This window comes from Anser brachyrhynchus (assembly GCF_964034855.1).
Source record: "Anser brachyrhynchus genome assembly, chromosome: 8".
Classification (NCBI taxonomy): domain Eukaryota; kingdom Metazoa; phylum Chordata; class Aves; order Anseriformes; family Anatidae; genus Anser; species Anser brachyrhynchus.
In genome coordinates this window covers 13,700,323-13,710,536 of record NC_137702.1, presented here as the reverse complement: position 1 = coordinate 13,710,536, position 10,214 = coordinate 13,700,323, and the positions used below count along the sequence as shown (strand labels likewise).

General features: G+C 38.3%; 1 long non-coding RNA gene across 1 annotated transcript in view; it reads left to right on the top strand.

Moving 5' to 3' along the window:
* The first annotated feature begins 327 nt into the window (after positions 1–327).
* Positions 328–10,214, top strand: part of LOC308198804 — a 94,206-nt gene continuing 84,319 nt past the window's right edge. The window contains exon 1 of the long non-coding RNA XR_013954209.1: positions 328–937. This is a non-coding gene — a long non-coding RNA (uncharacterized lncRNA). The remainder of the gene's footprint in view (positions 938–10,214) is intronic.

The following is a 10,214-nucleotide window of genomic DNA, read 5'->3' as shown; positions in this document are numbered from 1 at the left end:
AGGCTCTTTTTGTGCATGCTTAGCGGAGAAACTTGCCAAATTAATTCTGCTGGATGGTTCTTTACTCCCAGATGGGGAAAGAAGTTCAAAAAATGTGTTGATTCCCAGCTCAGGTCAAGGAACATGCTGGTCATTGGGCTGAAAGTAAGACGTGCAATACTGAAATAATGAACAATGTCCTCTGTTGTGTCTGACAGCAGTAAGATATTACATTTTTCAGAATCACCCATTTAAAATATGTCATCAGGAAAGAAAAGAAAAGTAAAAATCACCTATAAATGTTTATTGCATAAAAAGTTGAAAGGAGAGTTGGAGAGTTGGGGAGCTTTGACAGCTGTTTAAAATAGCCTTTTATCCTTTGATAATATAGCAGAGGCAAATGTGAAAGTTTGGACAAAATACCCTTTCTTAAGCAATATTTCTTCTAGCACAGAAAAAATGGGATAGGAAAAACAGAAAATAATAAAAAAGTTAGTTTAGTTTTGAATGAATCCAAGTGAACATAATGACATATCATGCCAGTCACTGTTTAGGCAAAGATTTCTCTCAAGGTTATATAACTACCGTCTGTAACTAGGAAACCATCATCTGGCTTGGTCTTCTGCGGTTTCCCAGTCAGCCTGTCAGATCCTTGCTACAGCCTCACTTACAGCACCCATATTATTTTGAAACATTTACCGGTTCAAAGGGTAGTTCATAGGTACAGGAAAAAATGTTCAAACTGCAGAAATACTCTAAGTGAGATGACAATGTACTATTTATTGTCTAGCAAGCAAATAGTGGAAGGAACAAATAAGTACCAGAACAGACAGCTGTAAACAGAACACTTTAAAGCAGTCTAACAATATTTTATATTAAATCATCCATTAACTTTCATCCAGACAAGATGACGCTCTGTATCGGAGGACTGCATGAAATGATACATTGGAAGACTCTGGTGAGTTTGTGATTTCTCTGAGTTTCATGACTGAGAAAGTAATTCTAAAATAATCTTGTATAGAAAACAGAAAAAAATTCTACTAGGCTTCTACATATGTGTATATATATGTATATACATACACTCTATATATATATATATACACATGACTTTCAGAGACAGAGAAAATTTACTAAACTGATCTCACCCATCTCCTATTATCCTGTTATTTTTCAACAACTTTCCAAGCTTGCCAATATAATGTTCATATTATTTAATATGATTCTACCTTCGTTTATGGCTTTCTGGTAGATTTGCACTCCACTTTAAATGAGCTCTTCCTAAGAGACAGACTCAAAAGGATTATATTTATGCACACAAGGCTTGAAATAAGACATATCCTAACCTTTAATTATGAATCACTGCCACGGTTTTTGAAAAGCAGCTGAAATCCTAGTGATGTTTTAAGAAGGTAAAATCCTGAGGTTTATTTAAGAGGGTTCTGTTACTTTAAATGTCATATACTGAAAGCCCTTGTTAATAAAGACTGGCACAGGTCACACTGTCAAGGATAAACAATCATTCCTAAATCCTTTGTTTCAGGCTACAGTGAAACCTAATCCCCATGGTCTTCTTGCCTGGCTATGCATGCATGTAGATATGCACCACTTTTACAGTACTAGTGCTTTCTTTCAAGCACGTTGCTCTGACTGCAAGGCATTTGATTTCTGGTAATTAATCAGCTCATCATACATGCTGTGTTTCTCCCTCAGGCCCAACTCAAGTTAGTGATCCAAATCTGGCCCCAGGAAAAAAGAAACCATTTATGTTCTTAGTGCACAGAATGAAACCCTGATAAACAGTGCTTGGCTAAACATTGAATTCAGATGGCATTATTTTTTTTTACAGGCTATAAGTCTAGTTTTTATTTATTTATTTTTCCCAAGCTGTAAGTCTGGTTTTTTCTTTGTAAGCTTTGTTTCTCCTGTTGGTCTCCCTTTAGAATGGCAAAAAAATAAAAATAAATAAATAGACAAAATGAGCTACCAAATGTGCCCCTAAATGAGACATCAAGATTTACTGGATTATTTCTGAGGTTTTGTGCTTCAGCATCTGAACTCATTGCCTGAAACCTTTGTGTTCATTTTTAAACAACACTTTGTCACATGTTTATCCGTCATCCTTTATCTTTGTGTTCTTTCATGTTTGGCTTGTCTGCATAATAACCTTGTTACTGCTAATTTTATCAGATCCAGGAAACAACTTCAGCTTGTGTTGGTAATTCTTCATGCCTAGAGATGTGGCAACTCTCATTCTTTTCAATTATGTACCAGTTGGCCTTAACTGCTGTTTGAGGAGTCATGCATTGTTATTAAGGATCCACAAGAGCATTAGAAAACTTAGCAGGCGAGCTCTCACTTTTTATTTCTTCTGATTAAAATAATAACCTGTATGCCCACAAAGACATCATGCTCAGCTAGCAAAGGCTACTGGCTCCCTCCTCTCCGTCAGCTCATGGATTGTGGTACTGCTTCTTGTTCTGCTAATGCATAAAGATTTTGAGTGCTTGGTTCCTGCAGTGATGAGACATACAGCGCTGCCAGCATTATTTCTAGGCTATATCTTTCTGGCACAAGCTAAGCTCTTTATGCCAGTTCTTTTCCCTATGGCAAAGGCAAGAAACCGAAAGGAATTATTTCACCTAATAGCTCCTTGCCTCACAGGGCTGTTGTGAGACTTAATTAATTAATGTTTGTAAAGTGCTTTGAGAGCCTGGGATAAAAAGGTGCTATATAAGCATTGATACAAGTACAAAATATTATTATTAATTCCTGGCCTGATAGAAAGCTACTGAGTGAATGGACAGCTAAACTGTATTCTCCAGTGCAAAAGTGGATATTGTCCACCACAAGCAGGGGCATCACAGTGCATTTTTGTTTGCAAAGTCTTTTGTGTAGAGGTGTCTTTAAGTCACGGGTCAACTTGACTCAGAATTTTTTTAAAACAGGAAAAAAAGAAAAAAAGTCTTTTGAGCACTACTACTGTGCTGTTTTTAATTTCTCTGTCTTTTCTCGTTCTACGCATACCATCCAGATAAGGAAAATAAACCGCACTGGGCTGCAGATTAAGTCAAATATCAAAATCATTGCATGCTGACCATGAAAACTCACTCATGCTGAACATTTGTGGGTTATCAGGATCAAAGAGCACTTCAATATTTATCAAAAAGCATAGCCCACCATGGTTTAGTCTTCATTAACCTGGTGTGTATTTGAAGAACTCAACAGAGCTAATGCAGTCCAAGCTAAAGCTGACATTTTTTGACTTAGGAAAACATTTATCCTCTTGAAGAGATATGTATCAGTTTGTAAATGTTGTGAAAGGGCAGAATGACATACGGCTCACATATGCTATTGGGTTTTCTGAATGCAATAAGCTTTACGGAACTGAATTATGCTTTGTACACAGAGTCAAGAGTGAACTTGTTATTTCTGTAATACCAGTAAAGCTTATTTCACATATAATGGGACATCCTGCTGTGCATAGATGATACAATTTTTCTAGTTGGATTTAAAAATATTAAAATGAAAAAGAGGCTAAATTAGGCTGTGAAAGCTTGGCTATGTGTGATACGAAGGGTGCTCAACCAGCTGTAGGGAGTTTGTGAAATACATGGCATTACTTCCTCTGCTACTTTAGGCTGATTGGGTTTCATGTCTGAACAAGACCTTGAGGAGTTTAACTCCTGTAAAAGACTCTCCCCCTTATATAGCAAGGAATATGGATCGTGATGGTTGTTCATTTTGCTTCCCTGACAATGCCGTTAGCCTTTTCAGTCTGTTCTTACTGTGCAACTAATGTTCACATCCATGATGTTCAGCTAGAAAAAGATCATTTACAAACTCATCATGCTAAAACAGTAAATTAGTAGTTCAAAATTAAAATAAAAGAAAGTATTGATGCATACTGATGACATATTTTATATATACAGAATAGGGACAGAAAATGAAATTAAGAGGACTGTTTGGTAGATAAGGAATTGACTGGTTGGCTGCATCCAGAGAGTTGTGGTTAATGGTTCAATGTCCGGGTGGAGGCTGGTGATGAGTGGTGTCCTCAGAAGTCTGTCCTGGGATCAGTGCTGTTTAATATCTTTATTATCTTTGTCAATGACATAGACAGTGTGATTGAGTGCAGCCTCAGGAATTTTGCAGATGACACCAAGCTGAGCGGTACAGTTGATACAACAGAAGGAAGGGAAGCCATCCAAAGGGACCTGGACAAGCTTGAGAAGTGGGCCCAAAGGGAATGTAATGAGGTTCAACAAGGCCAAGTGCAAGGTGCTGCACCTGAGTTGGGGCAATCCCAGACATGAGGACAGACTGGGAGAAGAACTCATTAGGAGCATCCCTATGGAGAAGGACTTGGTAGGTTCTGGTGGATGAAAAGCTCTATCAGATCAGAGAGATGGAGAACTTCACCTTTCATTTTTAATAAAGACAGAGAGCTGGGTATGTCAGCCTAGAGAAGAGAAGGCTCTGGGGAGACCTTATTGCAGCCTTTCAGTACTTGAACAGGGCTTATAAAAAGTGGAACACTGGAAGTGTTCAAGGCCAGTCTGGATGTGCCTTTGGGCAGCCTCATCTAGTGGGAGATGTCCCTGCCCATGGCAGGGGATTGGAATTAGATGATCTTTGGGGTCTCTTCCAACCCAAGCCATTCTATGATTCTGTGATTCTATGATTCTATCATTATGGCACAGGAACAAGACTGACGATTCAGCTTTTCTGTCAGTTTCTTCTCATAACTCAAGCAAGTCATTTAATTTCTCCAGTCCTCAACAAAGTGTTGTGAATCTTTTCCTTTTTTATGTGTACGAAATAGCAAGAAGTGATCAAAGGGGAGTTCGTATGTGTGAGTAAGAGGATCACGAGTGTCAGAAGGAATAAAGAGAAATCGGGAGTGTGTTGCTTAAAGAAAAATAAGAGCCAAATGCCAGTCAACAGCTGCTGGGGTTCAAGCCAGGGAGGTGTTTCAGACAAAGGGGACTTGGGCACTGCTTATTGCTGATTTTCTCCACATTTCTTTGTGAATATCCAAAAAAAATCCTCTCACATATAAAGTCTTATGGCATAAGAAAACTGGCGAGAACTGTGGACATCCATTCAGTGCTGATCTCTGAGTGGAAGATGTATGTCTTTCTAGGGTATCTTGGGAATTAAAGTGAAACAGAATAGGATCCAGAATTGGTAACTGATGCCTTCACTAGTTCTTTACTGGCTGTTGAATCTCATAATTATTGCATTCTGGTGCTGCTTCTTCAACTGGGATAATAAGGAGATAAACACCAGTATTTGTAGTGCACAGTGATCACAGGTGGAAAGCAAAGCATTGCTGTTTACCATTTAAGCATACTTTATAAGTCATATGCTTGAGTGCTGGTTTTGCATTTCATTTCCTTGTGGCTGAGGTTATACTCTCAAATTCTAACAGGTGGCAGTTCAACCAGACACTGCCAGTAATCTGCAGCCTGTGCAGATTTCCACATTTCCACTAAAGCCAGGTTCTGGGGAGCTGCATAACACTGTCATTCTGTAGTGCTTGCATAGCCTCCGTCTGCAGTAACAAGCTGGCAGCATACGCAAGTTGCACCAGACTGCTTTGTGCCACAGCAATCAGTCATTTGCTGGGGCAATTTGCTGGGGCATATTCGGCCAAGTTACAGCTCCTTGTCCACAGGCTTCCTGCTGTAAAATCATCCGATAGCAGCAAGTGGGCTGGGGCACATGGAAGTTGGGAAAGCTCCGTATTTCTAAGTATCATTGAGAAACAAGTCAGAGCGCTGGTTGGAGACTGATCCAAAAGAAAAAGCACAACAAAACAACAAAACAAAACAAAACAAAAAAAAAACCTGAGCATTTTGCACCACCTGCAATAGAAGCCTGTCAAGGGAAGAAGAGTGAATATCTGGATCAGCCTGCATTTAAATGCAAATGAGAAGGAAAATACCAGCTGCAATGGGAACAGAACAGTGGCCTCTGAACGTTCAGTGGTTCAGTCTGAATACCTCTCTTGTAACATCAGTGACTTACTTTCCAAAGGGCCTGTGCACCTGTAGTATTTATTGTTCTCTACTGTTTGAATTGTTTATTCCTTCTAAAAATTATTTTATAGTTAGATGTAAATATGGGTCTTTGTACAGAGTTAAAAAGCAAAAGGAAAAATGTGACAAAAACTATTTTGGGAGAAAGGAACATTTTAGACCTTTGGTTTATTCAGGTTTTGAAATAGGGTTCAGCTGGGTTTTCCCTACCAAATTAGTTCCTCCATCTCCACAAAAGTGACTGGCAATCTAAGAAGCTTCCCGAGCTAATCAAGCAGAGGAGAAAGCACAACCAGAATCTTATCTGAGTTTTCCCTCTGGCTTTTCCACCATACCATCCCTTTACTCCATAAACTTCCAGTAAGTTTAAAGGCTCTCTGGCAGCATAAATGTAAGTGGGTTGCCTAAGATAAGGGACATTGCATGAAATGGAGAACATGAAAGCAAGCACACATCGAAACAGCCATCTGCTCAGCCTTGGAATAGGAACATTGCAGAGCTCATCTGTGCATTAGTGTTGCCATTTAATGCGGTATCTAACAAAAAAAGTTAATAAAATTCATGGCTGTAGCTGACTCACATTATAATGTCCTTCTAGAAAAAGCCTGTACCATTGCTCTGTGAATCTGTGCACGGAATAATAATATGTGCCAGAAAGCAAACTGCAGAATCTCAGGTTTCTATTGCTGAAGATAGGTGGACTCACTGTTTACAGGTCATTTGGAAAACTCTTCTGTACTGAGAGCAAGAAACAGCCTATTTTCTTGAAGCATACTTCTATAGAAGTTTAGTGAACCTGGGAGCCATGTGCTCTTACTATTTAACATCATGCCAGTGGAGTAGGTATTGATGAGGAAGTACAGAACAAGTATAGAATCATACAATCATAGAATATCCTGAGTTGGAAGGGACCAAGAAGGATCATCGAGTCCAACTCCTGTCTCCACAGAGGAGCCTGTGTCTGAGAGCATTGTCCAAACACTTCTTGAACTCTGTCAGGCTTCGTGCTGTGACCACTTCCCTGGGGAGCCTGTTCCAGAGCCCAACAACCCTTTCAGTGAAGAACCCTTTACTAATATCCAGCCTGAACTTCCCCTTTTTCAGCTTCGTGTCATATGTTATTTATATCACTGGAAAAATATTAAGAAATGGGATATAAGGCCAGTGGAGTCTTAGAACACCTCATCAGCATTATTGGTTTCTACACTCAGCTATTTTGTACGATTGTACAAAATGAAGCCTTTCAACATTTGCCTTTTACCTGAGAGTTCACTGACTATATTACTTACCAGTAGAGGTAACGGTAAGCCAAGCTGATGGTGGCAAATACCACGCTAAGGGTAATTACTTACAAATAGATGCTGTGAGGCTCTTCAGAGCAACCATTGTATACAAACAATATAATTTAATAGCCTATCCTACAAATCATTGCAGTCATTTTTAAACCGTCATTCTACAAAGAAATATTGTTTCTATAGGCTGGCTCTCATTCTAAAGCCTTTAAGGGATATATTTGCTAAGAGTTACTTCCACTTCATTTACATTATTAAATTAGGTTTCTCAAACAAATATTGTCAGCAGTATTAGTAAGCAGTTCCTGTTTCATTTACTGAAGATGGAGCTGTGAATTCTCTGAAGAAAAAATTAGAGTGCTTTAAAATATGCAAAATTTTGGAGGGCACGATCCACAGCATCAGCCATTTTCTTTGCTGCTGTAATGTGATATTTTTCCATGGACTTCCAGAGGAGTGTTATATTTTACATAAACAGAGAGATAAGAAACTAGAAGTCTCTAAGTACAAAACAACTGCGAGACAACATATTTCCTAGTTTACAAAATATATTTAAGATGTATTTTGTTGAAGACATTTAGAAAACAAGGTATTTAACTGCAAGATATATGAAGTGAATGTTCAAAATATATGAAAGAGTGCTACAAAACACTAATTTGTCAAATTTGGGGGACTGATAGGCTTTGTGCGTGTCTTGCGTGTCTAAGTTTGTGACGTCTTTGATTTGACTGCCAGTGTAATTTATACACCACTGCAGGAAATGGGGGTAGTGCATCTTCCAAATCACAAAATCCTTGTTGTTGAGCCCAGGACTGCCTCAACTGTGTGTTTCTAAACATCTCATGCTGAACTGTTTTATTTATCATAGGCAAATAAATAATGTGTAAAGGAGGATTTCTGTCCTCACACTTCCTTTGTAGATGAGCTCCAAATGTCAAGGATATTGGACTTGGAGAGGAAGAGTATGTTGCACTGCAATGCCCAAATCTTTTTGTATATATATGTAATATATATATGTTAATTTAAGCATGAATCAAAGGCTCCTTAGTGCCTGAAAATCAAACTCAGACTTCTAAGTTACTTGGGACCTTTGGAAAATTTGACTTTGGCAAGTTTTTATTTTTTCCAATCATGTGACCCCTTCTGTGAATTCCCAGTGCTGCCATGGCCAGCCACAGGAATGGGTTTGTGTGTATCAGAAGCATTCAATCTCTGCATCTTGTATTACACAAAACAGATGAAATCACAGTCCAAATGATACCTATAGCAAAACTCAACAAATTTGGATGTCACTGAAGGATGGAATTACAGGGGAAAATACCTTTACATTTTAGAGACATGCATAGATAGGCTCAAATAAAATGAACATTGACAAGCACTTCTCATACGGGCAGAAGAGGATTTTTTTTTTTGAGTTTAGTATATTGGTGTTTGCTACAAAACCCAAGGAAGTAGGAGATCCAGGTTCACTTTCTTCCCTGTCTCAGGCAAACTGGATCTATATCTGTCATTGATCACTGGCTGTTGGACTGGATAACAACTCTTGATGGTTTCTATTTAAATGTGCAGCACAAAACACTGTGAAAATACAATAAGTGGGATCCACTTTTGAAATTAATGCTATCTGAGAAACTGAGTATAACAGAAAGAAAAAACAACGAGAATTGTATTTACTTGAACTAAATGTTCTATTAAAATTTATCTTGATTTTTACCCTCCCAGTTAAAAATTAGATTTATGGTAATCTGAAAAACATTCATGGAACAAAACTTAAGTTTGTAGTGTGAGTACAGAGTAGATATGACAGGGCTGAAGAAATTGCCACAAATCAATATAATACAGAATCTAAACATTCAAATAGATTAAACATATGTGACTAGTAATTAATGAGTTAAACTGAAAGGACAGACCTGAAGGTTATTACTGCTTGTAAACAGTCTCCAGCATAACTAGAAATGAAGATCATTTAATCTTTTCTTTCTCCACTGTGGAGCATTGATGGCTAATCTGCCGCCAATGCACCGTACTTGGCTCTCTGTCTGCCACATACTCAAAGTTTTTGCCACTATCTTCTTGCTCAAAAGCCGCATAGAAGTTTATTCATCAGTGCAAACAATGTTTAAATGTGCTCAGCTAATCACTGAAGGTATTGTCACAGAACAGAGGAGCAATGCAGACATATCAGATGCTCTGGCAACAGTAGCATAATCCAATCATTCATTAACATAAATTAAAACTACAATACTGCAGGCCTAAAAACTGAAAAAAAAAGTTGGAAATCTGGAAGTTAAAAGGATGTGGGTTTGTGGGGAACTTTCAAAGCATTGTCCTATAGAAACCCTGCCTGCCATAGGCGATGGACAAGGAATTTAATTTACCTAAAAATAGAGGCTTTGAAGAAGCAGATTAACACGGAGTTCAGCCTGCTGTCATGGGCTTCTGTTTTGGGACTAAAATCATAATGTAGTAGCACCTTTTCGCATCATCTACTATTTTTTTTTACTTTTTTTTTTTTTTTCCTAAAGAAAGTTGTTATATTACATATAATTAACATGCTCTTCTGATTTATGAGGCCCCCTCATTATACACAGCCTGCAGGTTCTCCTTCTGTGTTGTCTGCTGGTTGTTGTGGGCTCCCTGAAATGCTGGCAAGCAGTTTGGGACTGAAGAACAAGTTTGTGGTTAAAGAATACAAATGTCTCTTCTTACAGTCACTTGCATCCAGGTTTTGGTGTTTTTGCTGTGTCTTAGATGTGCTATATTTTTAGTCCCACCAGAACTGTGGCAGCAAATTTCATAGTATTATGCAGTGACAAAGGAACTCAACTCACTCATGCAGAGGTTACAATTCTTTTTGCAGTCATGTGCCATAGAAAGTTTCCTTTGTATCTGATGTTGTCAA